The sequence below is a fragment of the Pteropus medius genome, unplaced genomic scaffold, assembly GCF_902729225.1.
Source record: "Pteropus medius unplaced genomic scaffold, Ma_sr-lr_union100, whole genome shotgun sequence".
NCBI lineage: Eukaryota > Metazoa > Chordata > Mammalia > Chiroptera > Pteropodidae > Pteropus > Pteropus medius.
The window spans coordinates 11,821,295-11,840,661 of record NW_024351073.1 but is presented as its reverse complement, the minus strand read 5'-3'; positions in this window follow the sequence as shown (position 1 = coordinate 11,840,661).

Here is a 19,367-nt window from a genome sequence, read left to right as displayed (position 1 = left end):
AGTATTGAATTTTCCGGCCAAGCACTGGTGAAGTAATCAGTCACAGGGACCCTCCCAATCTCCTACAGAAAGAAGAGGCAATCTGCATGATAAAAACTTTTCTCATTGTCTTCCCCCAAAGAAAAGATATCTGGGTCCAAGAAGAATCCTTTCTTTTGTTTGTTTGTTTTCCTGCTTGCTTGTTTGTTTTGTTAATGACTGCCTTGTCCTACCCTTCTTCCTATAAATATTTTCCATTTTGTATAATCCCTATGAATGGCTTTCTAGTTGCTACATATAATAACCTAATGTGCTTAATAAAGCCAATTAGATCTTCAAATTTACTCAGTTGAATTTTGTTTTCTAACAGTATCTAATGCATCAATTGATCTAAAAATGCTTATGGAGGAAGGAGGTAGGCCAGGTGGGAAGAAAGGAAAGAAGGAGGGAAGGAAGGAAGGAAAGATGAAGGGAGGAAAGAAGGTAATGAAAATTACCTTCGTTTTTGTTTATTTGTTTATGATGTTAATTATCTTTGAACATGAATAGAATAGAAAATAGTAAATTAGAAAATAGTAAAAAGTAAAAAATAAGAGATGTTTTCTTAAGAACAAACCTTGAAAAATTTCAGTATTTAATCATTAAGTGGAAATAGAGCTATAGAGAGTAGGATACAAAGGAAGCTACAGAGGTCACAGTCTCAAGAACTACTAACTGAAGTATAAATTTAAGAAAAACATCAAAATTGACTGTAGAAAATGGTTTCGTTTGCCTTATGCTACAATACTAAAGTTAGTTTAGGAGTACTACATCTGTGAATAAGTACATATATGCTCTGAGCCAGAAAAACTAGACCCTTGGAAGGACACTGTGCTTGAGATTAATAGGTTTACAAAACTGTTATAAAACAAGGTTTAAAAAAAATGGCTTCAAAATCTACCTTTCTATCCTAAAATTAATTTAAATTGAAGCTAAAACAGTGGTCTATATGTCAATAAGCTCTGCTGAGAGAGTGGATGCCTATTTGACCCTGCAATTGGAAAACTGAACTTTTGGTCAACAATGAGTTGGGGAAAAAAGCAGAGACCTCTGTTCTGAGATGAAATATTGAAGGGTAGGGAGAGTGTCCTCTGGCTAGTGTCACACTAACTATATCCAAAGGCAAAAGACTCTTATGAAGAAATGTTTTCCAGCATAGAGTTATAGCACTTATAAATATTTAAATCAAAATGTGGATTTGCAAAGATCACCTGGCATTACAGAAAGCAATCCACTATAAGTGAAATTCAGCGAGAGAGAGAAATAATATATGTAAAACATCAAAGTGTGAGCATGTTAGAATTAAGATATATAGACTATAGAAGATATATGTAAAAATTTTGAAAAAATAAAACAAGCAATAAAAAGTCTTCCTACAAAAAATGATCAGGCATTAAATGATATCATCTTAAATTGAATTTTCTATAAATAAAGTATGAGTCAATATACTGTCAGTTAAACAGCATATTAAAATGAACTAAAACAAGAAAGAGCAAAACAAATAAAAATGTGTCCAAAGAGAATTGTCAAAAGGCATAGAGATACAAAACATGAAGAGATAATAAAACATACGAAGGACAAAATGAGAATATTTAATGGATAAAATCAGCATCTCACATGTGAAGAGTAGAAGGAAGGAGACAGGATAATATTTAAAAAGATAATGTTTGGGCTTCATACTATATTTAAAATAAGATTAATAAAGTAGATCCCAAGCTTGGACACACCCAGTAAAATTATAAATCATCAAAGATGAAAAACAAATATTAAAAGTATCTAGAAAGAAGAGAGATTAGGCAAAAGGAATAAAAATTAAAATTGCAGCAAAGATGGATGACCGAAACAAGAAAATAATGTCATTAAAATGTTAAGTGAAAATAAGTATTAATCTATAATCTGTACCCTAAAATATTGTATTAGATGTTCTCGTTTTAATGCTCTGATTTTACTCACATTTCACATGCTCGGCTCTCCAGGAAACTTGTGATAAGCATCCACTAGTTCCCTTGGACTGTTTTGTTTCAGCCACTGGGGAGTCATCAGCTGGAGATCAGAGGATGACAGAACAGAAATTAAGGTAATTATTTCTGAAGATTTCTCTCTATGGGTCTTTAGGTTGTGAGGGTTCCTCTTTCAAAGTCCACAAATCATTTGTGTTGGTCCTTTTCTACAACTATAGTTGTTAATAGTTCCAATAGCACTGCCACATCTAACTCTTCAGACCTCGAGGTGGAACTTCTCCTTGCTCTTGTTAACCCCAAGGTGCTTCATTATCCCTGGTTTATTTTTATTATCACTTGACAAATGGTCTGTTATGTATTTTTCCATTTGAGTGTACATTCTGTTTCTATCTTAAGACTCTAAATTATATTATGTTTCAAGATTTAAATAGCAACAGAGTAGGATAAACAGAATTTACTTCTAGAAAACATCATAAGAGAATATCTAGAGGAAAAATATCAGGAAGAAGGAAAAATTGAGATAAAAGAAAAATAATACGCAAATACATTTAAAAACTTTTGTAAATCTTCCGAATATAGCCTAATGTCTGTAACAACACACTAATAATATTAACAAGAACACTCCCTGGGAGGATAAATTAATTCATATGCCAACCTAATATATTAAGGTATTTGTGTTATCAAACTCTGGTTTATGTGTCCAGTGCCTCAAAAGGCCAAATCTCGAAACGTCAGCATTCGGAGTAAAGAAAGGTTTATTGATCAAGAAGTTGCCAACGGAGAAGATGGGAGACTTAGCAATGCCTCAGATCCATCTTATTCACTGGACTAAGTTAAGGGTTTTTAATCTGGAGAAGGGGGTGTGAGGGGAAGTTAAGATAAATTCCTGTGGTCTTCGGTCTCTTGATAAAGTCTCAAAAAGTAGACTCTAAAATGTTATCGAAGGGTCACATGTCAGAGATGGTCTTGAGTCACCATTGTTTTCTGCAAAGTAAGCTTGTAAATTATTGTCCTGTGGCCATTCCTTTCTATGAAGCAGCAGAAACATTGTTTTGAGACATTTATGGTTTTCTCAAAAGTGTTGTTTGCCGGTAGGTCACAAGTTACTGACTCAGGAACCAGTCACAGTCACACTGATCCCCACAGTTTAAACATTATGTAGCCTATTGATAAGGTTAATACAGTTTTGTCAGGGGAAAAGCAGAAGATTTAACTTATAGAGATGAGCAGAGAGCCTGCTTTGTGTGGTACGGTTACATATGGATGAAGGTGATCATAGTTAAAATATTCTAACATATTTTTATTATTGAGTAGAGAGGTTTAAATGTCAATTTTGTTAATTTACGCATGGCAAAATGCTGAGTTTATTATTAGATATACTATGTACAAATTATAAACTGTAGATACAAATAAATATGGAATAACAAAAAAGGAACAAGATTCAATAATCTAAAAAAAAATGAAAAGAGAAAAAATAAGTATAAAGGATGAAAAAAAGCCAGTCACAAAAAGACGAACTGCATAATTCCACTTATATAAAGTATCTAAATTTGTCAAATTCATAGAATTAAAGAGTAAAATGATTGTTGCCCCAGATTGGGGGAGTAGAAATGCAAAGTTATTAATCAACAGACAAAAGTTTCAGCTAAGCAATATGAGTATGTTTTAGATATTGGTTGTATGATATTATATCTATAATCAGCAATATTGTGTTGTACACCTAAAATTTCATAAAAACATGGATCTCAGGCTGTGTTCTTACCATGATAAAATAAATTCTAAAAAGTTACATAATATATAAATAGTTATAAGAGAAAATAAAAATGATTTTAAAAATCCACTCTATGTTAATGGAAATAAAATAGAACTTAAAAATACCAGTTATAAATACTATGAAGTGAGTCACTTATGGAAAAGTGACACAGAGAGGGTGGGACATGTTACTTTTTTTTTCTGACAACAGTGAACAAAGTCAGAAACAAAATAATAAAAGAACTGTAATACACATAGAAGGCTCCTTTTGGACAAGAGATATCATAGTTATAAAGAGACGGTCAGGAATTTATGGAGTATAGTTATGGATTCAGTCGAATGGGTGAATATACCCAAGAGGGATATAGCTCTCATAATATAGATATTATGTCCTCAACAACCTTACTTTCAGGGTCTTTATTTTTCCGGAAAACTAATTTGAACACAAGAAACCTCCATATTGAGCCCGCTGAAAAGGTGTTGGTCTCCATTTCGTCGGACATTCAGCAAAGGGATAGTATATCCATATCAGTGGAAGCAAGCACAGAGAAGACGTGATTCTTAGAAAGTCTCACTACTAAATGTTAAATAAAATAAACGTTCCACAAACCTTGGCCAACACTGATGTTTAACCTAGCATCACACAGTTGTCTCGGAGACGTAACCACCTTGCAGGCTCAGCTTTAGAGTTAACGCAGAGACTCCAAAGGTAGAAAAACAAGGAAAGATGCCTAGACTCACACTGTGGGACTCATAACACACATACATTATATTTCACATATCACAGCTGGAAACCTTTAAACAATTCAAAAAGAGTGACTATCCTTTACTGATAGAAATGAAAACCTAAGAAGATAGACTATTTTTGAGCATTTTCTCTATGTATTAGATTGCTAATATAGCCAAAGACATAACTACAAATTTACAAATTCAGGCAGTACTTATTTTAAAGTTTGTTATCATCCGATTCTTCTCAAGGAAAAAAAAAAAAAACCATGCTTATGTAGATCATGCAGTTAAGTCAAAATTCTATATGGCAGAAACATTAAATTGTTTCTACTTATACTTTTTCCTTATTATTTCCCTTATTTATTATGATTGCCTTATTCCAAAAAGAATTTGAGGCAGCAACGTGTTGCTTAGTCACTAATATTTTAAGTTACGAATGATAATTTAGCTGCTGAGGTACTTATAGTAATAGCAAATCAAGAAATGAATATTAAGATTTTCTAACATATATGCACCAATAAAAAATTGTTTGTAATCCACTTGAATTAAAAAAATAAAATGAACACTTGCAAAGAGAAAAAAAATTCTATTGTTATCATCTTAGAAACAATGATTATGGTTTTCTAAATATCTCCTTTATATATATATTAATAAAATTGAATTAAAATTATATTCATAACGGCATTACTTTATAGTGAATTCCAGTGTATTAGATTTTGAGAAATATAATTTTTTTCTGAAAAACTAGAGGAAAATCAATATTTTAGTATGACATCTTACAAAACTACTTCCTTAAAGTTTCATGTTTCGTTACTTAATATCTTATTTATAGAAAAATATATAAAAAGCTCTTTTGACTGTTTTTAGTCTTTTCATAAATATTACACTATTGTTTTATCTTATTAATATGTTTTATTATATTTGTTGATTTGATGAAATTGTGGTTTTTATTGTATTAAACTTACCATGGCGTCTTAAGATCTAGTTGTTGGCTTTACAATTTCAGGAACTCAGCTTTATACATGCAGCCAGAATTACCAATCTCTAGAGAAGGGGAAATTCACTAGTAAAATTAATTTGAGACTTAATTTTGTGTCAGAAAGTTGTGTCAGAATAACAATGTTATAAATACATTATAACATTATAAATATTATCTAATTACTGGAATGGAGAGGTAGATTTTTGATCCCCCAAATTAAAAAAAAGTAAAAAAGATAGCTTAATATTCATAGAAAATAAATACATATGATTTATCTTTTGAACTGGGCTAACTACTTGCATTCTAAGAAAAACAAAAATATCCTGTTTGTAAAAACTGTTGAAAGGGAACTTTGCCAAAGATCAAATTGCTACCAATCAATGAAGTGGAAATCTAGCCTTTGCCCAGTGATCAAATCTCAAGCCAATCTATGAAGTACAAATCTAATCTGACTTCATCTAGCACCAATGAATTCTTCTATTTTTATTTAAGATAACCTATCTCATCTTCCTCCATTTTCCCCATAAAAACCCGAGCTCCTCACCTGTGGGGTGGGGGATGGGCACAACATGTTATTTGGGCTCCTGCCTAAATCTGTACTCTCTAAATTGCAATTCATTTGATCCCAAATAAACACTTTTTTTCGACTATTGACAGATGTTTCAGAGAAACTTCATTTGAGACACTAAGACAACACATTGTTCCTAGCTTTAATTTTCTGATACGTTAGGAGACTCATCACTGTTCTCCGTGTGGGGTAAAAAATGTATTAGAGTTTTTTAGTACTACGTATTACTTTGCCTCAGTTGTAGTTAGTTATGTAATTCCATTTTAGAATATTATCCCAATTCACTAAAACAAAATTTATAAACCATAACTGAAGATATATTCATTTTGGAAACATATTCTCACCTCCATTTTTAAAGTAAATCCTAGTTATGGTATCAAAAGTGACAATTCCTAAACTTATATTTATACTTTAAAGCTTTGTTGTGTCTGGGACTTAAAGTCAATCATGATTTAACTGCACACATATATACTTGATCTTTTAACTATTCAAAGAGGCAGACACATTTTTCTAACAATATATTGTAAAATTATTTTTTTTTATATTAAGGCAAGTAGATTGCTTTGATATACATCTTGTATATTACTGTCAAGATCACTAGATTTGACCTGTAGTTAGATGAGCAAAATTAAATGAAACGTAGTCTGTAGGCTTATTCATGGCTTTGGTGATAGGTAAGTTAAATAGGTTGAGTGGAGTGATTATTTTACAATGTATATATGTATATCAAAACATCAAGTTGTATACTTGTATACCTTAAATATATAAAATTTATTTTAAAATAATTTTTACCTCAATAAAGATAGAGGAAAAGGTGTAGAATCTCTTTAGAGTAGTTATAGAAGGCATTCTCACAGAATAACTCCCTTTAGTAATAATTCAGATATATATAAAATACTTAATTGGTATAAACTACCAGTTAATGACTATCAGTGTCTTCATACTCAATGGGTATAAAATTGAGCAGTAGAAAGTTTTAAATTAATATTGGATATTTACAATGCTTTCTTTTTCTGTAGGCATTATTTTTTAGAGAAAATCCAAGAATTTTACTCAGCTTCAGGTTTAAAATGGCTTAGTATTTGTCTACATGGCTAGAAAACTGTCTGTTCTTATCAACAATAATCAAATTGTGTGATTCTCTAAAGAGAACTATGGCCAGTTGATGAGGTAAATCAATGATAGAATGGATTGCATGTGTTGGTTGCACTGAGGAAGCAAGTATTATTCTGAAATATAGTTTGAAAAGTGTGGTTTATCTTAGATCATTCTTTGGAATAGGAAGATAACGATTTTTATTTATTTATTTATTTTAACTCTGGTTAGCTGAAGACTGCTCAGTCTTAGGCTAAAAAAAATTGAGGAAAACATTGATTATTTTCTAAAATAATATGTTAATTTTTTTTTAATAAATAAAGACTAAAGCATGGAGAGACTAATGGAAATCTTCAAGTAGAAAAGAGCCTGTTAAACAGATATATAAATAATGATACTCCATCTATAACACTTCTATTAAATTATAATCTTCCCTCTACTCAACGTTCCCTCTATTGAAGTAAACCATTCTTTTTCTCAGACTATTTAAAAGGATTAAATAACTTACCAATGACCCAAAAGGAAAATTAGTATTATAATTATTACATATTAATTCTAAATAATTCATCCCAATAAAGAGTAATTATGGAAAATTAATTTTTAATACTTTAATTTCACATACTATATTGACTTGAAAGATGTAATAGTTTAGTTTTGGACTGAATAAAAAAAAGAGCCATTAATTATTTTAATAATACCTCATCGTACACATAGTCTAGTCATTTTACTTGAATAAGAATTTTAAAAATTATCTTGAAACTTCTCAGACCATTAGTTGTACTACTAAGAAAAACATTTTTTAAAAACTACCTACATGCATGCTTGGCCTTTAATTTAAAAAAAGCAAGGTTGTTTTTAGCAAGGTTATTGTTTACACCTTGCTAGCTGAAAAATGAATGCTTCATTTTTAAGATAATCAGAGCTGCTTTCTGATGATGCAATGAAAAGATTCTCTCAACTTGTGTTGTTATTTTAGTGTGTTACCATATTCTTTCTTCAGCATTATTTGTATGTAATTCTTTTTATAGTTTCATAAGGGAACAAGTTATGTCTATTTCTACAGATGAAACTCTGCATGTGTTTCATCATGCGAATACAGGTAGCTATTTTCTCTGATAACATTTTTGTTAAGAATAATTATCACTTGATACATAATAGTTGAAAAGAAATTCTGGCAAAACTGACCAAGAAGTCATTTGTGATGATGATTCCTGAAATGTTTAGTTAGGCGATGAGATGCCTGGTTAAAGTTTGAAACTGTAAAATCTGAAAAATCCGTACATTTTTTGTGTGTGTGGAGCGGGGAGTTAGATTAGGGAAAAAATTCTTGCATTTGTAAATCGAATAAATAAATATTTAGACTGTAAAAAATAGGAGAAATCAATTTTTAATTTTGGATCTTTCAATCTACTATCTTAAGTTCAAATACATATAGGCAAATGAGGTGAAAACTTTGTTAAGAAATGACAATAGAATATAATTTTATGAAAACTTTACCTGGATTTCTTGGCAAAAGCAAATCTTTTTAGAAAAGACAGAAATTCAAAAAATGTGTTGAGAAATAAAGTTGAAAAATAAAAATATATTAGTTATTATTATATCATAAATGAAGGTCAACATCTACAAAATACGGATTCAATTGTGTAACTTTTGATATGAAAACCATCACATAGACTATAGAAAAAAGTATGTGTAAAGTAAGGGCACCCAGGACAACATTAACATATCAAGAAAGTTTGAAAAAGAACCCAAAAGAACTCCTATACATGATATATACAGTTGCTTTAATTTTTAAAGTAATATTAGTTTCAAATGTTCTAAATTAAACTTTGAGAAATTTAATGAACTGGAACATAGATTGGATAAAATTATCTACAATATAGCATAGAGAAAATAAGAGAGGCAAAACAAGATTATGCTTGGAGAATCAAACAAGAAGTTGCAACATATATCTAATATGAGTTCAAAAAGACAAAAGAGGGTAGATGCAATAATCTAATGAAATAAGGCTAGCAGTTTGTCAGAACTGATAACATAACAAAACTTTTAAGTTCAGAGTAAATGAATAAACTAAAAATAAACTCACAAATGAAACAACATTAAAACTGTGTAATCCCTTTTGTTGCAATTGCAAAAGGAATTATTTTTTCCACTTCTTTTTCTGACATTTCATTATTAGAGTATAGGAAGGCTATGGATTTTTGAACATTGATTTTGTATCCAGAAACTTTACTGTATTTGCTTATTGTTTCTAGTAGTGTTCTTGTGGAGTAACTCTATACAGAGAATCATGTCATCTGCAAATAGTGACAATTTGACCTCTTTGTTTCCTATTTGGATGCCTTTTTTATCTTTCTCTTGCCTGATTGCACTAGCTGGGATCTCCAATGTTACATTGAATAACAGTGGCGATAGTGTAAGTAGGGTAGAGGGGGAGGTAAGGAGGGTAAAGGGGGTCAAATATGTGGTAACAGAAAGAAATCCAACTATGGGAGGTGAACATACAGTATAAATATATATGTCTTACTGGGGAAAAAAATGTATAATCCCAAAACAAAACAAGGAGGACACACAGATAGATAATTACAATGGAAAACTAGACCAAAAGCAAACTTTTCCTTAGCAATGACTGATGTCAGAAAACAATGCAATGATATCTTCAGAATGTTACGGCAAAAAGAATTTTCAATGTGAGATTTAGTAAACAAATAAAGTACTTCAGCCATTTTTATAGGGTTAGGAGGAGAATACATATTTTATTTTAGACTTTTTTTTTTTAATTTAAAGGAAACAAATCAAAAACAACTATTTTCTGGAGGGTGGGAGTAAAATTTCTTAAAATAAGTGCTAGAGGATCCATTTCAAGTGGAAAAAAACTGAACCCAAAAGATAAGTTAGATTCAAGAAAGATCATTAATCAGGTATACAGATACTTGTTGGCATTGATTCTTTATAACAAATGTTAGAATGTTATCAGTACCTCCATATTCTAATCAATTATGCATTTGAACATATGGATACACAGAGCCTGGGTGTCTGACTCTGCACATCATAGCATAAAATTATTTTGGGGTCAGAAGTCATTCTTGGCAACTCAGATTTTTATTTAGAGCTTAATAATAGGAGTATACATACTGGTGTGCTATCTTCTTGATAAAATACCTCAATTATTCTGTCATAGACACTGGCAACAACCCTTTCCATAGACAAGGGAAATATACAAATACTGAAACCACAGCAAGTTTCAGACACCAAGGCCAGTGTTTTCCTCAGATTCAAGTGTTTGCTTTTATATTAATCAGATTTTCTCACTTCCTACTTTCCACATGCACTCTTTGTTTACCGGCCAATTATTCTAGACCTTCTGGGAATAGAACTCCAAGGGGCCAAGTGATCATTCCAGAATTAGACACTGGTCATCCTATTATATAATTAGGTCTCTCTCCTTCTCTCTTCCAAAAAAAACACATGTACATACCAATTCATGCACACGTATCCACAGACCTATGTAGTATTGATAATATCCCTTCCTACATTATTCTGTTACCCAAATACAGACACAACTGTAGTTAGACACGCTCACCACCACAGTCACAGGCCCCTGATAGACCTCTGAGAAATCAGCCATACTGATAGCTGAGTGTGTCCACAGTCTGCTTCTTACTACCTTTAAATAGTCAAGCCACAGCATATACAGCTCATCCTTATTTTGTGTTGGTAGGAATCTCCTGGTATCATTTCTTATATCCTGATTACTGTCAGTCCACATTTCCTACCATCTTGCAGCTTTCTAAGCCTTTTAACAATGGTCCTCTATGTGCATCAGTATTATGCATACAGTGACTGAATTCCAGAAGAAAGGGGAAACCTTTTGAAAAGCAAACATTGGGAGGACTCTGGAGGAAATGTGTCAGTGAATTCATTCATATCGCTCCCTTCTCTTTTATTCATGATTTTATAAATGAGCCTTATTTATATCTTTATTGTTTTAAAGGAGCTCCAGTTAGATAGGTAAAAACAGAATATGTTTAATTGGTAGGAAAAAGAGTAGCCCAGGCTCTTACCTAACCATAAAGTTGTTAATTTTTCTCTCATCCTCAGAAAACAAATCAGGGGTCAGACAGGAAAAATAAATGCATAGAATAATTTAGGCTAACCTCTCTAGTACAGCTACCATGTGACTATAGTAGAAAACAGATCAAGAATTTAATATTTGGAATTAAAGACAAATACCTTTTATCGCTGGACTGCTAAGCAAGATTTTTTTTTTAAAGCACTAAAATATTTATCTGTAAAGATATATGCAACCCAATTTCATTACAGCATTCTTCATGGTGGCCAAGTCATGGAAACAACGAAAGTGCCCTTCGATAGATGATTGGATAAAAAAAGATGTGGTACATATACACAATGGAATATTACTCAGCCATAAGAAAAGATGAAATACTGCCATTTGCAATAATATGAATTTCACTTAGATTATTATGCTAAGTGAAATAAGTCAGACAGAAAAAATTAAGAACCCTATGATTTCACTCATGTGGGATATAAAACTGAAAGCAACAAATGAACAAGACAAACAAACAAAAACTCATAGGCACAGATAACAGTTTAGTGGTTACCAGAGGGAAAGAGGAGAAGGGAGGAGGTAAATAAGGATAAATGGAGTCAAATATATGGTGATAGAAGGAGATTTGACTTTGGGTGGTGAACACATAATGCAATATGCATATGACATATAGAATTGTACATGTGAAACTTATGTAGTTTTATTAACCGATGTCACCCTAATAAATTTTAAAAAGAAGCACTGAAAAAGCCTATGTTTTGAATGTTGGAAGATATGTAAAGGAGATCAATGGAAAAACATATAGAAGCTTTTTCACATTTGTTTTTGGTTGCTATCCCAAACATTACCCTAGAAAAACTAATTGTACCAGAATGGCAATCTTATTGAAATTTTTATAGTCAGTTACGCAGTGATATATACTTTAAAAATATTTCTTAAAAATATTAATAACAATTTGCTTATAAAAATTTCATATATCATATGGCTGCAACCTTAAATTAGCGTAGAAAGGATGGTGTTTTATAGAAGTGATTCTGGAATAATTATAGAATCATGAGGAGAAAGTTAAAATTGGATCTTTTCCTCATATCATACATTAAGATATATAATTCAAGTGGATTAAAGATTTTAATCTGAAAATAAAGCCAAACAAGTTGTAAAAGATTATCTGGATGAATGCTTCACAAGTGAGAAATATGTGCTATTGCTCAAACTCCTGAGTACTTACAAAGAAAATATCAAAAATAACAACACATTTAATCATATACAATTTTAAAAACCTATATGTTAAAAAAATCACCAAAACTGAGTAAAAAGTCACCTCACACACTGGATAAATAGTTGCAAAACATATCTCAAATATATAAGACCCTTTTAAAACTAGGAAAAATGACTAACAGAAAACATACTAGAGCTATGAAGAAACATTACATAGAAAAATAAATTGTGAATTATATACATATGTACATATGTATGTGTTAATTCATACTCAAAATAACATAACTTTATGTACAACACTAAGAAATTCTAAGAGAAATACAAATAAATTTATTTTAGAGAAAAATGAATTAACTCAGAAATTTAGAAAGTTTTGAACAGTATTAATTACAATAGAACCTCTCAATCATAGAAATTTTGGAAATTACATCTCCTTAACAATTACTACAGAAGAGTTTTAAATTTTGTTTAATCATTGAATAAATTAAAGAAATGAACAAATTTTAAACACACTACATATCCATATGACAAAGACTTTGATGTTGAAAACACTGGTAGTATTTAAGAATGCAGTCTTAAAATACTTATGCTGGCATGTTAGTTTCAATATATATTTATGTGGAAACTCTCAAATGATACAGAGACATTATGTAATATTTTCTAATTTAAAAAAAATCTAAGAAACTGACTACCATGCCAGCATAAGTATTTATTGGTATATTCACTTAAAGAAAAAGCTGATTCTAAAAAGAACAAGCTAATCAAAAACAGACTCACAAATATAGTGGATAATTTAGTGAGGGACAGAGGGGAGAGGGAGAGAGAAGGGAAGGGTGCTGGGAGAATGGGGTGAAGGAATAAAGAAGTACAAATTAGTAGTTGATGGGGAGCATGGCAAAGGGAATGCAGTTAGCATTAATATATTGGCTAAGTGGAGGGCTAGGGGAGGGAGGGAACAATTGGGGATGGTTTTATGAACATTACAGATGTCTAACCAATGTATTGCATACTTGAAACTAATTAAACAAATAAATTTCAAAAACAAAGTAGGCTCTGGCCTCTAATACTTGAATTTTTGCTTTGTCGTAGAGCAGAAAGGGATTTATATCTAAGCTGCATCTAAATTATTTTAAGTTAGCTAGTACCAAGAACAGTTTGTTTAAATTTCCACACCTAGACATTTGCTAAATTCAGATTAAGGTGTCCCATCTCTGTAAATTCTTGATGTCTTCCTCTTTATTCTGTAGCTTGTTTCTCATTATATACTTATTTAGGTATTCTTTAACTCATTTTTATATATTATGCTATATATATGTCCTGTGCCATATATATGTACTTACGTATGTGTGTGTGTGTGTGTGTGTGTATATGCATACATATACATATATATATATCTCCCATGCTTATGTTGTAAAGCTCTTTTAAAAAAATTTTTTTCAAATGATATTTCTATTTGAGTTTGCATATAATTGCATTTCTTGGTTGAAAAAAATTCAATATTAGTGAGATATTATCACATCAATTCTCCTCCCCAGAAATTGATTCTTTTTAAGTGACATTTTTTCTGAAAAGTACAACATGTGAAGTCACAGGAAATTTCAGAAATTACCATAATAATTACAATAGTATGAATCAAAATTCATTGAGCACGAATCCTATGGATGTTCTATTTTTGGAACATGAAAGTAGAGCTCATAGGATAACAAAGACTAAGATCACTTAAGTTAAACTGTGAGTTATTCTCACCTACATTTTTTCTTAACATTTTCTCTTTCTGTTGCAAAGATAAACATGAATCTTAATGCCTTTCATTTATTGGTATAAGTTTTAATAAATAGCACATTAAACAAATCATCAAATAAAAAATTAGGGGCCTAATTAAAGATTTGCCTACTTTTCTTCTGGGAAACCCAGTCTGCATAATAAAAATCTGCTGCAATTCATATATCAAAAAAAAGTCAATGAGAGTCTCATCTTAGAATTAATGACAAAACACCATGATATTAGTTCTGACATCAATTACTGTCTTTAAGCAATGAATTTCTACTTAGCCAACCATTACCTCCAGTTAATCAAAATAATTACCTCTGCAAATCCCAAACATTAGAACTGCTTGGAAGAAAAACCGAACAGGATGTATTTTCTAACATTATTATTTATTATAGCAAATCTTAAAGATATTTAAAGAGTAAGGAAAATAATATAGTCAGTGCACATGTAGCAACTTATTACTTTTTATAATTATCAATCTATTATCTATTTTGTTTTATTTATACTCCACATATTTCTCCTATCACCTTGATGGATTAATTGAAGCAAATTAAAAAAATCATATAATTTCATTCATAAACATGTTAGTATATATCTGTCAAAAATAGTCAGAAAAAATATCTAAAATAAACCTGAAACAAGAAGTATAGCTTTTTATATTATCAAAATTCACTCTCTTTGTAACCATAACAAACTTACCCACGTTATGAATTTTTCAGATCAAATTATTAAATATGTGCCTTTGTCCTCATATTACTTCTAAATTGGCAATTATATTTAAAGATCTGATTGGTTTCTCTTCTCTCTCTCTCTCTCTCTCTCTCTCTCTCTCTCTCTCTCTCCAGCAAAAGTACCTCATAGGTATTCCTCTTCATCAGGGAGCACAAAACATTTAGTCATCTTTTATTTATGATGTTAGAAGCTATTAATGATCATGCTTTAGTTCCTTTATCTTATTTAAGATTGCAAAATCATAATATCCTAATTCTAAATGTCTTAATTTTTTATGTGAAATAATACCATAAAGATATACTGATTGATCTAAAATGTTTATGCATTTCAATCAATTGCATATCACTCTTACTGATATGATACTCAAATTGTCCCATTATTAACTTGTTAGAACTTCTGACTGACTCCTGAGCACTTTATAAATGACACTGATAATCTTTGATAACTCACTTGCTTTTTGCTATGACAAAATATTTATTAGGATTCAAACAATCAGGAACACTTCAATATTAAAATTGTTATTATTAATAATTAAGTCAGGACAAGAGACATAAATCAGAAATATTCTAGACCATCCATGCTTGTCATACTAACTTGAAATCATATTACCTTTTGTAATTTTTTGATATTGCTTGTCATGAATCAAATTTTCTTTTTCAATTTGTTTAAGTGTTTTTTATTACTATAATTCCTTCTTAACATTATTTTTGACATATCAGGGACTATATATAAGGGTTGTAAATACATTTACATTATAGTCAGAGTAAGCAAAGGAAATACTTTCTTCTTTTTGCAATTGATTATCAAAAGCCTCTGCCCAGTAGGTAGTGGAAAAAACACTGGTACTATTCCTACCAAATTTAACATTGGCTCTGATGATTTAAATAAACCTTTTAAGTAATAGTCTTTCCAATTTCTACCTGCCCTCCACATATCTAGCCCTCTCTGAGAGAGTGCTGGTTTTCCATAACCATGCAGTACACAGGAAAGAGTTTCTTAAACCGTATGAAATACATAGCTCTGTCTTCCATCACTCTCTGATCCTGAGAACCTGCTATAGATTTAATTGTGTCTCCCTGAAGTTCATATGTTGAACCCCTAACCCCCGAGGTAACTATAGCTAGAGACAGAATTCTTAGGGAAATTAAGGTTAAATGAGTTCATAAGGGTATGGTTGTACTCTGAAAAGATAGTGCCAGGACACAGGGAAAGAGAGACAGACAGAAAGAGAGAGAGAGTGAGAGAGAGAGAGAGACAGAGACAGAGACAGAGACAGAGACAGAGACAGAGACAGAGACAGAATTCTTTCTCTCTGCTGTGTGAGAATACAGTGGGATGGTGGCTCTCTGAAAGCCATAAAGAGAACCCCCGCCAGAAATCAAACCCTGAAGGACTTTGATCTTAGAATTTCTAGCTCCAGACTGTGGAAAAAAAAATTAATTTCTGTTGTTTAATCCATTAATTCAATCTATGACAAAATCCAACTGAGATTTTAGAATTGTAATTATATTGAGAACTAAGCATCATCCTACTCTCCCATTGCAGAGTTAAAAATATGATTATTATGGGAAAAATACAGTAGAATCATGGGGCTCAAATAACTTAACCTCACTCATGAAAGTGAATAGCTCTCTCCTAATTCCAGAACGAGCAAAGATAAATGGTCATGCTGTCTTTAAAAAAATTACTTTACAAATAGACAAGGGGATAAGTATTTAGGAGATTCAGATCAAAGATGTATGTCTCAAAGTGATGTATTGTTGAGTAAAACACTAAAGATCTATAAAAGATTTAGCATTGTCAACAAAGAACAAAAGGCATCACTATAAAACAGTAACAGAGTGAATTAAAATTGCATCAAGGTGAGAAGAAAGGAAAGGTAGAAAAGAAAGAGAAGGAAAAAACACATTTTTAAAAATACAATTAAGAATTAAATAAAATCAGCAATGAATAGAATTAGCATATAAAACAAGATTAAAACAAAGTTCTAAGAGGTAAGACATAACGTGATAAAAATCAATTCTCCAAAATTAAATATATTAAGGCAATACAATTCTAAATGGAATCCTAATGAAATATGGTTTGGAGATTGAAAACAATGATTTTAACATCCATACGAAAAAGTATTATCTGATAGTAATTTAAAAAATAAATTGAAAATAATAAAAAGTCCGATTCCTAAACAATATTAAAAAAATATATGTTGTAAGACGATGCCAATAACAAGATTTCAGTACTAACTCAGACAAATAGGTCAATAGAAAATAAGAGAATACTCAAAAACATATACTAGTTAGTATATAGGGCCTCATTGTATGACAATAAGTGTCTCGTATTTTTCTATATATGGGAAAAAGTTAAAATGTTATTAGACCTTAAATACATAGCTCATAAATTATAGGAGATTAAAACTTGAAATGTAAAACAAAATAATATAACACTTAGCAAAGGATTTTGAAGATTATGTGCATTTTATACAAATAGAATTTTTTATATACAACCCAGGAAAACCAAAGACTGTAAGAATATAGTCATATTTGATTCCTTAAAAAAATCACACATTCTTTATAGCCCAGTGCTGTCCAGTACAACTTTCTGAGATGATAAATAAAAACGTTTTATATTTGAACTGCTCAATATCATAGCCAGTAGTCACATTTTGAGCACTTACTGATGGTGTGACTGAGAAATCACATCTGGCAAATGGTTACCATTTTGGAAAACGTGGCCCATCCACAATGTTTTCACTGTATTAATAAAAAGAAATTACATGTCATATTATCCACCTAGCATCAATAAATGTTCATTTAAATGGTAATAAATTTTTCAATAAAAAATGATAAATGTAAATTATTTGAAAGTGTAATTCTCAGAATAGCAAATCTAAGTGGCAAATGAACAAAAGAAAGGAGGATCAACTTTTCCAAGATTCAAATACACTTAATTAATTATTAAACATCACTTTCTCACTCACCAAACTGGGAAGCAATACAATAATTATATATACGTAATAAAATCCATAATCAGCCAGGACTGGAAGAAAGGATATACTCTTGGTTATTTCTTTTGCACATGGTAATTCTTACAACTTCTTAGGTTATGTGTGAACATAAACATGAATATAACTTTGACCTAGAATTCTCACCCATCCTACACCGAGTAATCTGTCTTAATGAAAAAGCACCAGCTATATTTGTAAAAATAGAGAGCTATAAGTAGTGTCAAGAAATTAAATCAAAAAAATAAAATCTGAAAAGAATGAGTGTTCATTATTACCTAAATTTTTGAATTAAGGGTATGTTAATAATTTAAAATTGAGGTTAATCTCTGCAACTGGAATTGGGAGTATTTTCAATAGAGAAGCAGTTAAAGAAAAAAAGTAAAAATCAAAGAAGTGTATAGAATACATTTCTATTTTTTGAAACAAACACTGACAAAAATAACATGGTTACATTAAACTCTTCATATTCCAGCTTAAAGCTACTCACTGCAAGACTTAGAAGAATTTTCACCCCCAGAACTTGTTCTTCTGACAAGTCTATATCTTGCACACGACTAAGAAAAATATCATTAAGCCCTAGGTCCTCGGTTCCCTCAATCTCTAAAGGATTCTCTATCTTACAGGACATTTACGTTAACCCAAAACCTTTGCATGAAACGGCTTTGCACTGGCCTTATGCTAATATTAAGTCTCATGCCTCTGTGACATTTCACATTTCAGATTACCTAATGTGATCTCTGATATTCAAACTCTGTAGGAGAGAAATCTCCATCTCCTCTCATTCTTTTGAAATAGTCTTCACTTTCTTGCCCTGTCATCGTCAGAAACCTTCTCAAAATGTGACTGATATATGTGTGTGGCTCTGTGTGCTTTGACAAGTCCATATCCCAAAGAATCTCTCTTAAAAACCTCTCTCTCTCAGTTATAGAATTTCCATGTTATTCTTTTCCCATTTGTCTGCTGAGATTCTTGATCTATCCACTTATCACATATATACTCTTTGTTAAATATTTAACTCATTCCTTTTGTAATTAATAATCATCTATGAAGTTCCCTTCAGTTATGGGACACACATTCTTTTGTCTTCATGTATCTAGTATTTTTATTGTTCATTGGAAATTGTGGATGCTACATTATTGAATGTATAGGTTTAATGTTGACATTTGATCTAGTGGTCAAATAATGTACTGGCAGATTAGCTCGATTTATAGATGTTTGGATTTGTCTTTGGTAGATCTGTCTAGAGTAGCTCTCATTACATGACTAATATAACCTTACAACTAAGGCAGAGCCATTTTTGGATCTGAACTGAATTTCTAGAGTGTTCAGTGAAGTTTCTTTAATATTGGTGGTTGTTTGTCTCCCAATTTGTGCAATCTCTAGACCCCTGTAGAGGACACCTTGTATAAGTAATTTATCCCAAGGGTGGTAGACCAGGGCTGCTGTTGTCCAAATCCTGAAAACAATTATTTTAC